Genomic DNA, 12,034 nt, shown 5'->3' with positions numbered 1-12,034 from the left:
GCTCCCGACCCACGAACCACGGCTGTGAGTGCAATGCAGCTCGGAGGACACTGCAGACTTGGCAGCCGAGACTGGACATCCGACTTATGCGTGCATTCGCAGCGATTATCTCGATCTAGCTGCAAACGCGTCAGGTTTTGCAAGTACGTCGAACCGGTATTCAATGAATAAAGTCTTGCAAATGCATGAATAGCTCCAAAGCGTCCCATCGGCTGGCGCCCATGTGCGGGCTGGTGCGTGCAGAATGTACCGATCATATCAGCAGCGAAACATCATTAAGTTTTGAGGGGCTTGAGAACGCTCTCTTAAAATACGGCGCTGCCTTTGGAGGGTCTTTCGCGGCGCTTTTGGTGATATGAATCCTCATTGCATTCAAACAAATGTTGGAAAGGATTTAAATACTTCCAAAGCGATACGAGTGCTCCAGCCAGAGACTGACTGGCATTGGTTGCCAACAGAAAAGCTGCGCTACCTTCATGAGCCTACCGTTTCGAAGGCTGGTGAGCTGACAGAAAAAAACATGCATCCCAGCTAAAGACACATATGCAAGTTTTGTCACCCATGAACCACAATGTGTGGAACATCCCACGACACGCATTATCACTGGAGACTTCACTGCAAGTGATTGCAATCGTGGAGTTTAATCTCACACGCGGTCACGTGCAGTCGTGTGCTGATTGGCCGAGCCTATCACGAATAATCAATTCAGGTTTGACGTACGCTTTTTACGAATATGCCTCGGTTGATGATACCCACATCTGGCTCTAGCTATACCTCTAATCTTTTCCGAGCAATGCCTGGCATTTCCGTCGGCCGGTCGCGAAGCGTGTGCTATCACAGGTCAAAGGTCGCGCCCCGGGCGTCTGCCCCGGTCCGCCGTGCCGGTCGGGTGTCAAGCGACGGTCGTTACCGACGCCACAAACAGCCCCTTCGACTCAATCCAGGCAGGACTGTCCGCGGTGTCCCGCTTCATTGGGGTGACTCCCTGCTGTCGACCGCGCCGTAAGCAGCGTCTGCGCATTCCTTTCGGTGTTCTTCGAGTTACACGTGGTGTTCATAGCCTGTGCAGTGACTGCGTCAGGCTGCTCGACTAAGCTAAGCTAAGTTGAGCCGGCGGTAAAGACAGACAGACAGGCAAATAATCGGTGGGTACCGCGCGGTACAGCACGCCTCGTTCGGTGATAGTGGTGTCAGGGTGGGTATCGCGCGGAACAGCACGCCTCGTTCGGTGATAGACAGTGTGTCAGGGTGGGTATCGCGCGGTACAGCACGCCTCGTTCGGTGCGAGACAGTGTGTCAGTGTGGGTACCGCGCGGTGCAGCACGCCTCGTTCGGTGCGAGACAGTGTGTCAGTGTGGGTACCGCGCGGTGCAGAACGCCTCGTTCCGTGCGAGACGGTGTGTCAGGGTGGGTACCGCGCGGTGCAGCACGCCTCGTTCGGTGCGAGACGGTGTGTCAGGGTGGGTACCGCGCGGTGCAGCACGCCTCGTTCGGTGATAGACAGTGTGTCAGTGTGGGTACCGCGCGGTGCAGAACGCCTCGTTCCGTGCGAGACAGTGTGCCAGGGTGGGTACCGCGCGATACAGCACGCCTCGTTCGGTGCGAGACAGTGTGCCAGGGTGGGTACCGCGCGGTGCAGCACGCCTCGTTCGGTGATAGACAGTGTGCCAGGGTGGGTACCGCGCAATACAGCACGCCTCGTTCGGTGATAGACAGTGTGTCAGGGTGGGTATCGCGCGGTGCAGCACGCCTCGTTCGGTGCGAGACAGTGTGTCAGTGTGGATACCGCGCGGTGCAGCACGCCTCGTTCGGTGCGAGACAGTGTGCCAGGGTGGGTACCGCGCGGTGCAGCACGCCTCGTTCGGTGCGAGACAGTGTGCCAGGGTGGGTACCGCGCGGTGCAGCACGCCTCGTTCGGTGCGAGACAGTGTGCCAGGGTGGGTACCGCGCGATACAGCACGCCTCGTTCGGTGCGAGACAGTGTGTCAGGGTGGGTACCGCGCGATACAGCACGCCTCGTTCGGTGCGAGACAGTGTGTCAGTGTGGATACCGCGCGATACAGCACGCCTCGTTCGGTGCGAGACAGTGTGCCAGGGTGGGCGCCGCGCGGTGCAGCACGCCTCGTTCTGTGATTGACAGTACGTCGGGGCGGGTGACCGGCATACTGGTGCCAATATCTTGGTCGCAAAATACCAGGATGGCTCAGCCGCTGCTCGAGCATGAGAAGCGCTCTCCGTAGGCTTGGAATGGGGCCGGGTGATTTTTTAATGATCACAAACCTGTATGACATTGAGAGCGCGGACTTAATCAATACAATAATTTGATGGGTCATGATAATAAATCAGAGACCGTGTCCTGCTCGCTTTACGTGGAGCAACACCGAGATAGCTGATTCATTCCAGGAATGCATGGCGTGACATGAGAAACGAAGCTTATTCATAGGGACAGATTTGCGCTTTAAATGGCACTGCACGTCAGAGCATTAACGTACTGACTGATCCACACCTTAAGGTGTGTTCTGTCGGGCCGCGAAAATGCACATATGCAGGAAATGGAATAAGGAACTATGCACAACGTTAATTAAGCCTGAGGGTTTAATATCCAAATGAAAAATAAGATTGATGAAAACGGCATGAATATAAATATATTTATTTAGAGGTTGAGCGCAAGACAATCCCCTTCTCGTGCATGATCTAATTTTCGACATGAGCGCAGAGTCCCACAGTTAACAAAATATGCAGATATCAAAGGTCACAGCATGGCTTATGACATTATATATATATATATATATATATATATATATATATATATATATATATATATGTAAGAACTGAAGTTCTTCTCAATGCTTTTGCCATCAGTTCTCATCCTGTTCGTCACATTCATGCTTTCGACAGACCTCGACCTGCTTTTCAGCCATCGCCGCCTAATGATGCAGGCGTCTCCATACAAAATCAGAGTGAATGGTACCAATTCAGTGGACCGCAGTGAGGACTAGCAGAAGAAAAGGAACGCATTAAGAGAGCACGCCTCCTGACTGGAGCAACTAAAATGCCCGTTAGGTGAAGGGCGAAGGCTGAAGCGCCGGCTCGAATACTCGGCCCAGACGCAGTCGTGCCTGTCGTCTTGCCACAGACAGCAGGGCTATTGTGACACGCCAACCGCTGCATTTCACATTTGTCAGCCTAAGCGTTGACATCATAATGCGGCTCAGCCAACGCATCACCGAGGCCAACGGGGATCAGCACCGAAGTCGAAAGGTTTTCGTCTTCAGTAAGGCCGCAGGCCTCGACCTTCCAATTGGAGACTGCATGAGTAACGGAGCTCGAGCACCAGAGACTGCGGTTCACCACAGCGGACTACCACCACCACCGACGGCGCGCCGCTGGCGTTGGGCCGCGGCGGCGGCCCGGTCCGTGCACGCATGCGCGGCCGCCGCCAGTCGCGGTGAAAGTTGATCCGGGCTAATACAGCGGCGTCCTGCAGGCAAGGACATTAGCAGTCGCCAGTAATGGACCCGGTCCAGCGCCCTGTGCGTTGGGCACATGACGGACGGCGTAGCGGCGCTCGTCCGACGGCTTCTGACATAGCCCGACGGATTACTCGGTCCGCGCTGTTGTCGTGGCCTTCGTGCGCCAGCTCTCGTGGGAGCTCCGAAGCGGCAGCCGACGCTTTTTGCTCGTTTGGTAGCTGGGTTGTGCTTGTTAGATGCGAACAATGCTGCGAAACGGCTCTGCGAGAACAATGCAAGCGTTTGCGCGGTGGTCATACGCAACACCAATCTGTCTTACGACCGGCTTCGAGTCACGTGGCATTCGGACTCCCACTGGTCTGTCATTGCTCGGAGCACAGCGCCGCCGGCTGCGCCAGGCTGGACACCGCCGTCCCGCGGTGCGTCACGCTCCGCGTCGACTCCTCACCTGCTCCGCCGCCGACCGGGCCGGCGGGGGCGGGTCAGAGCGTGGTGGCGCCGCTGACTCACCCCGAGTACAGCTCGGCCGGCGGCCAGCGGACAGAACTGGTCCGGCGGCGCCCGGCGGCCGTGACGGGCGGTGAGGAGTGGGAGCTGAATCTCCGGGGATGTGCTCGTCCGAGTCGGCCGCAAAGCGGGCAGAAGAGTGTGTGTAAGATGCTGCTGTGAGGGTGTGAGGGAGGGTATATATATATATATATATATATATATATATATATATATATATATATATATATATATATATATATATATATATATATATGTGTACATATATTTTACATATATTACATATATTTTATTATTTATTGTTTTACATATTGCATATATTTAAGTTACATATTACATATATAATTTGATTTACGCATTACATATATTTACATATTATTTTACCTATATTTTACATATATTACACATATATTATATATCTTACGCTTTTTTATCCTTTTTAATCCTTTATGTAGCTTTGAATGTACCGTCATGTATTATCATTCATCCCTTTTTGTACTGGGCAAATGATACTTAACACATTTCAAGTAACAACTAGTTAAAATCACATCACTGTTATTAGCTACGGTGAAGTAGCCAAGGGGAAGCTTTCAGATCATACCCTAAACCTCTTATCTCTGCCCCTCACCCCATTCCCCTCCCCAAACCCCATCCCGCCTCCAGCCCCACCCTGAAAGCGGCGGAAAGCTCTGGGGCTCAAAACCACAATACTTTTTGGCAGTCTAGAAATCCCGAATGGCTTCTGAACATGAGACCGTCCTCGTAAAATCAGAATACCATCATGAACCTTTAAGCTTAAAAGACCACGAGCCTAAGATATTTCCGAGAATTTAAACAACACCCTATAGTGGAGAACAGAGGCTCCTTTTTTCCCACTCGCCGATGACCTCGAAGTGGTCGTCACACAGCGGTGAGGCCATGCGCCCGACCCCCTTCAAGAGCAGCTGGCTGTAGCTGGCGGCACCGCCGCTGACAGGGCGCCAAGGCACGCTCGGTGCGCCGGGTTCGGCGGGTCCGCCAGATCGGCTGCCGACCAAGACGAACACTCCCCCGGAGCAGCATCTTGCACTCTTTTCTGCCCGCTTTGTGGCCGACTCAGACATATATATATATATATATATATATATATATATATATATATATATATATATATATATATATATGTGTGTATATATATATGTGTGTGTGTGTGTGTGTATATATATATATGCGTGCATATATGCGTGTGTGTGTGTGTGTGTGTTTATATGTATATCGACAAATGCAGCTAGAATATCACAGTTATGAACCAACAACCAATCTGCAGAATAACGTGGGCGATTTATTCAAAAGAACGCCAACATCATTTTCTGAGCATGCTTTATGCAGCAGCATGATGCAGCAACATTTACAATCCTCTTTGCTTACGCTACACAGAAGTGAAAGTAAAACCCGGCTGAGATTGTGGGATTCCTGGTCATTCTGACTGCAGTAAGATGCACTATTCTTGTAACCGCAGACATTTGCCGGTGCCTTGGTCGCCATATTTGTGCTTTCTCACCTGGATTAATTCAATGCAATTTGGTGCACGATGAATGACGCTACAGAAGGTGGTGCAAATCTATCAGATTGCCACAACAAATACCAGTAATTATTGTGCTTCTCCACGCTAGTTTCATGTCTTGTGAAGAACACATGTTCATCGGGGTAGAGTTTTTTAAAAATCTATTTGCCTTCCTAATCTCCTTAAGCTGTAAGTTGAACTCGCGGAAAAGAACGGGATGCTGGTCGATGGTTTTGCCCTTGCGGCACAAATGACGAAACATCAGCGACAGCCATGCGGACAGACGTAAAAAACCTTCAGCTAATGCACCACGGACAGTTGTCATCTGCAAACTTTTTTTAACTTCCACCTGCCGAGCTGTGCCTACATGACTTATACATTAATGCACCTTTAGCCAGATTACAGCCTCCATCGTCGTCTCAGAAAGTTTTAGTCGCATTAAGGTAAGTATGCCGTTGTTACATTGTGTGAACTCAGGTGTCATTGAGCTTTTCTGTAGACCTTTGTCTGAATTAACAAAACATTATCATTAGTCCAAACGGATTCTTCGAAAAAATACAGACGCACTCCGAAGGTTTCTTCATTATAATCTCAGACAGATCTTGAACTTTCCTCCTAAATTTTTTTAATGAAGAGAACCCCAATTTTGTTTAAGACGATATCTTGAACTCGGTTTTTGACTCTGGAAGATTCAGGTCCAGGATTTAATTATCCGATCCCATTATTTATTTTTGAGGTTTTCAGACACGAGCGTTAGAGCCTCACCTTTCTCATGTCTCAGGCTAAGCTTTTACTCCGTTTTGGGGATTTCGGTTTTGTGCAGGGTGCAGCCAGAGGGGAGAACTCCCTCCCCCCCTATGACGGCATTTGTTGCTTTAGTACCTTATGCGGTTCTCTCCGTTATCTTACGACTGCTGACTCTGCCTCAGAGTATGAGCGTTGACCAAATTCCACACCACCCCCGCCCCCTTTTAGCAAATTTTGTTTACGTCCCCGATCTTTTATCAGATCAAGGAGCAATAAAAGTTGTTTTAGACCGCTTTTGTCAGTTCTTTTTTCAGCTAAAAGCCTATCAACACATTTTGACTTTTATCCAGGGCAGCCTCCGACGCTATCTATATCCAGGGTAGTCTCCGACATTGGACATCTACCCAGGGCAGTCTCCGACGGTCGGCCGACCCATTTTCAACGCTAGCACTGAAACCTCACAAAACCACCACAGCAGCAAGAGAGAGTGTACATTGTTAAGCTTCCCCGGTCCGTCCAACACGGGCTAAATGCGGCAGCCAAACAATTGTTCTAACAAGGTCAAAGTTGTGTTTGCGATGAGATCGGCCAGGCAAGTGCAATGGTAGAGCGCAGAGGACATAATCCGAGATCCCCAAAAGACACCCGATGGCAAAGGTTTCTTTAACAGCGGTTTTAAATGGAACCGAGAACCTATAGAATATTTTAGCAAAATCTAGAAATGAACCTAAATCTTAAAAGATCCTTTGAAAAAAAGAATCTTGGAGCCAAAAGGATCTGGCATCTTGCAATCCCGTACCTTATCCTAAGATTCGCGTCTGGAATCCATGATTTTGAGCGATGTTTGCATACTTGTTTGCCTGCCGGGCGCCACGACCGGGGTGAGGGAGCGTCCGCCGTCGGTGGCCGGCGGCACCAAAGCACCCCGTTGGCGTCAAATTTTAATTCCGACAGCAATCCTGGGAACGGGGTCGAGCAAGCGGAGCCGGGCCGGAACGAGCGACTGTGGCATCGTGATCCGGTCAAAGATAGTTTGGCAGCCGCCAGTGGATGGCTATTATGACGTCAAGCGGGCCGTCTCAGGGGCCGGAATGGGCTTCCATCCACGGCCGTCACCGCGGTAACCGTGGTTAACTGTTGTTAACCACGAGCTAAATACGACGGTTAAACAGTTGTCTCGGAAGTGGATATGGGCTTGCTCGACCTAACACACCATATGTCGTATTTTAACAAGCTCGGTGTTTGCACTATGATATGTGCATCTTGCACTGATGCATAAATCTAATTACATACCAGGCCCGCGCCATACTGAAGTGCCGTAATTCATACGGTTGCATCAAACTGATTCCCACTAATTGGAATGAGTCTTGCGAAGTTGATTTAAGGTGGGCGAACCGACCTCAAAGAACCAGCAGTATGATACGCAATTAAGACCCTACGCCTCATGAGCGCCACCCACCGACAGTAGGACTACACTGCAAATAAAGAACGAGCGATCGGCCAGGATAAGTGTTAGTTGAGGCCACATGAACTGACGGTGCAGACATCATTAGCAAGTAGATTCGGGACTGCAGGGTGGTGCAGTCGCCCGAGGCGGCCTCCTTGACCCAGACGTAGCATTCCAGACCTCCCCCCCCCCCCCCCCTGAGCGGCTGACAGTCAGCTGTGTCGACATCGCGCGCTGCCCGCAGACCCGGTGCCGGGGGTCGACCGGACGCGGCCTGTGTACTGCCAGCCTCTGCCTGACCCTGGCTGTGCGCCCGGTGATTCAGAGGCAGATCCAGCGCCATGCCCGGGCGCCCACGCCGAATGCCGCGAGCATTGCTCGAAAACCGAACCTGAAAGCGGAAAGGTCAGCTTTCTGCGGTCTTGAAAGGGGTGTCGGCCACTTAGATTAGGTGGCTAATTGAATTTGGTGGCTGATTGAGCTGGGTGACTGATTGTATTGGATTGGGTGGTCCGTTGGCGGCTTGAATTTGCCGTTGGGATGGATTTGCACCAAGCCCTCGCTAACGCATTGCGTCCCGCATCCCGTGGAAGTTATACGTACGAAGACGACGGAAGAGGCTTTCAAGGTTAAACTTTGCAATGCTCAAGCCACCCGCCACCAGTGGGGCTGCAATCAAAACCACCTGATGCCCGTACCTAAGATGTTAGTCTACCCTTTTCCCGTTCGCTTCCATTTTTCAGCGCTTTTCTTTAAGTTTTGGAAAGGTTTCCATCAAGTTTCCACCCAAACTTGCGTTGATGACTGCAAAATGAGTGCAAATAAGGTAAATGTGGCTTCAAAAGGAACCAAAAGTGTCACAGTGTGAAGACTTCCTTGAAGTCTTTATCCCATATTTTGCAAACGCCTCAACCATTCTATACCTATAAGTTCTCAAAATCTGTATCGAACGCAACTAATGGATGCCTATTGGTTCACCCAGTACTTGAAGCCTTCTAGACGACCGTGCTTGAACCCCACTCTCCGGGCCTCAGCGGAGGGGGCTGTCTGCAGTCCGCAGTCCCCCGACCCTCAGGCGTCCGCCTGGCGGGACGCGGGGACCAGCCCGTACCCAGACCTGACAAAAAACCGTGTTTAACGGTGTGCAGCGGGCGCTCAGCGCGCGCGCCCCTGCCTGTTGTTTCACAATGGGCTCGGGTGTCCGACCGGTTTGGAGAGCGGCTCAACACGCTCGCCCGGCTCGTTCACGAGACATGCGCCTCTGTCCAGGCAGGGATCGGGGGGGGGGGGGGGGTGGCGGGTGGAGGTGGGGTGTGGGGGTGGGAGCTCATACAGTTGGCGGCATTCCGCTAGCTCCTAAAACGGGAGGGCAGGTTTGGAAAGCTGCACTGCGTCGGAAACACGCACCCGGCTTACGTTTGAAACAACGCTGACTTGTACCGACTTTTACTCAGGGAACGGGGACGGCTGCACTGCCGTTGCAGGTGCATGGCTAAAGGTCAGCTCGACTGCTGACGGCAAAATCCGGAATTATAATCGCATGGGCAGCAAGGCCACGCATTATCAAATATTGAAATCAGCACAGCCCGTCCATGACCTGACTCGATTGTCCTCTGTCGTCGCATGACTTGCCGTGAGTGACATCATGCCTCCGTCTTCTAGACCGGACTCACGATCCACCGGCCACCCACGGCTCCCCAACAGTCACGCCATGACTCCATCACCCAGAGCGGGTGGACGATACACCGACCACGACTCGGCGCTAACCGCCGGCATGACTCACAGTGGCCGCCCGCTGCTGCGGTGACATGACTCAGCCCGGCAACGCTCGGCGGGCGCGTCGGCGCGTTCCGGCGCCGGTGACAGGACGGGCCGACTCCACCTGCGATAGCTCGCTCTGCGGTGGACGAGCCGCCTTCGTCCCGGGATAGCCGTCCGATCGAAGGCATGGAGGTCAGCGGGGGAGTTGGCAGCCTGCCAGCGGCCCCGCCGCCAGCTGTTGCAGACGCCGCTGGCCTTGGGGCCGTGCGCCGGGTCGGCCGGCGGCCGGCGCGGCCCCGCCTGCGAGGGGTCCACCGGGTGGCCGCCGCCGCCGCCGCCGCCGGTCGTTGGGCCCCAAGCGGGGGTGCGCCTCACATGCGGTGTGGCGACCGCGGTGATGGGCAGCGATGGCGTTTTTTTCTGTGTTTGGGAAGTAAAAATGGGTCGGGGTTCGGAACTCAGAACACGGCGTGCACAATCACGCAGCGTTTGCCGCCCGGCCACGCCCTTCTGGCGCACACGTGCTGCGTGGAAGGCGTGGTGGGGGCGATCGGCGCGCCAGACAGTGCCCAGACTGGCCTTGGATTTCAGTGTATGGGGGACGCAGCCTGCGGGCATTGTCAGTCAAGTTATAGACCGGGCCGTGAGGTCCCGAAGAGTCAAAACTCTGCCCAGAAGCCTGTCCAAAAGGCGTCCAACGCGTCAATCTGCCGGAAGGGCTGAAGCCACCACCGCCATAATGAAGCCGCTGTGATGTGCTGGCTTCATGTGTACTGATCCAAAGTGTATCACTCTCAGACACGTCTGGGAGTAGGCTTATTGCGAGGAGCCCATTACGCTCCAACCGACAGGTTTGCTTCTTTTCCGGGATTAGTTTGTAAACACAATGAGGAGTAGCGATTACGCTTTCCGTCTGTTCCCAGCCACGCAAGACGGCGGGCCAGCTCAACTAGAGGCCGCATAGTGCACTGTCAATAACTCCCAGGAGAGGATACGATTCTGCATAGCTGCAGGATGTTTCTTGACATGCCTTCAGTGAGCTATGCATGGCCTGCGTCTATTTGTGTATATGCTTTCCCGCCACCATGTTTTTGTCCGACGTGTTGGAATGTGGTTACGCTTGTTCACATATTTTTCGTGACTTCGTACTCACCCTAAAACGTGTTTCTGTCTACGTGGCATCGTGGCGCTTTGTTACGTGGTTAACGTGAGTTCGGGCCTGATCGTCATACGTCCACGCTGCGGTGGCAGGACACCGAGATGAAATGAGAACGGAAAAACGGTTACAGAATGCGCTGTCCGTGCGTGCTTCCCTGAGTGCGACTGCGAATGATGACCGTTGATCCAGTTTTCCACGCCGGTAAAGTTTCCGCGGAGCATCCCTTTTTTCCAGAAAACTGCGCCGGAAAGCGGTAAAAGTAGTTACTGCAGGCATTTTACGATGGAACTACAGGGAAATCCGTTATTTGCCTTATAGACGTGCAGGGAGCAATATCACTTGCTTGTCTGTTTTGCGTTATAGCTGTTTTTGCTGCCTCACATGCGAATTTCAGTTATAGACGTGCTACAGCATGGCAAAAACGCACCAACTACATGGAAGTAATTTCATAACAGCCATGCACCTCTTGTATAACCCGTGATCTTTGTGTGTACTTGCGTCCGTGGCGTGACCAGCACAGATGCATGGGGACCGACCGCAGCCCGGCGACGCCTGACTAGCACTGTCCCTGGTACCAGTCGCCAACGTGCTTCATGCACGCCTACATTTCTAGCATTGTCAATGTCCTGACAATGGCATCGGGAGCCCATCACAAGCTATAGTTCCCAACCACCGCCACCTCTCGCGAGATTTCGCAAACGAGAGCTGTTCGGCAAGTGAAAAGCGGCTTTGCGAAAGAGTTCCGCGCGACATTTTCACTCGCACTCCATTTCGAGATTTTATGTGGCGCGAAATAACGCATTAGACTGGTAACGCTGTATTTCGATTTCATTCTCCGCTGCCTTTTCCAGCATTTAGTTTCGTCACCTTTTCTCAAGCCCGTTTGTCCGTAGCTTTATCATGTGATACGCACTTCCCTCCGTTTGAACGGTACGTGCAGGGGAACAAAGCCGCGAATAAAATGTGGCATTTGTAGCTGCACAAAGAACAGAGTTTCATGACTATTAAACTGGTCGCTTGATGTCAAGATCCTGGGTAAAGTCTGATGGCAGTGGCGTTTTGAACCACAAGAAAGCTGGCTGTCGGCCAAGCATGCGCCACCCAACAAAAGCTGGCATATTTCAGGGCATGCCTATATTTGGTTCGACTCGGTTTCTACAAACTCATTGCGAAACGTGTTCAGTTTCGTAGCATGAAATGTCTCAGCCTAACCCATGTCACAGCGACGCAGCATATATACGTGAGACGGAATCGCATCAGCGTCGTGACCGACTGCACGCGTCCGTCCCCAGACACGGTGTCGGCGTCGCCCCGGGCCGAGCCCGCGGACCGAGTCGCATCAGCGTTGTGACCGACTGCACCTGTCCGTCCCCATACACGGTGTCGGCGTCGCTCCG

Source organism: Pollicipes pollicipes, unplaced genomic scaffold, assembly GCF_011947565.3.
Source record: "Pollicipes pollicipes isolate AB1234 unplaced genomic scaffold, Ppol_2.1 Scaffold_4002;HRSCAF=4701_pilon_pilon_pilon, whole genome shotgun sequence".
Taxonomy (NCBI): domain Eukaryota; kingdom Metazoa; phylum Arthropoda; class Thecostraca; order Pollicipedomorpha; family Pollicipedidae; genus Pollicipes; species Pollicipes pollicipes.
Note: the sequence above shows the minus strand (reverse complement) of the source record.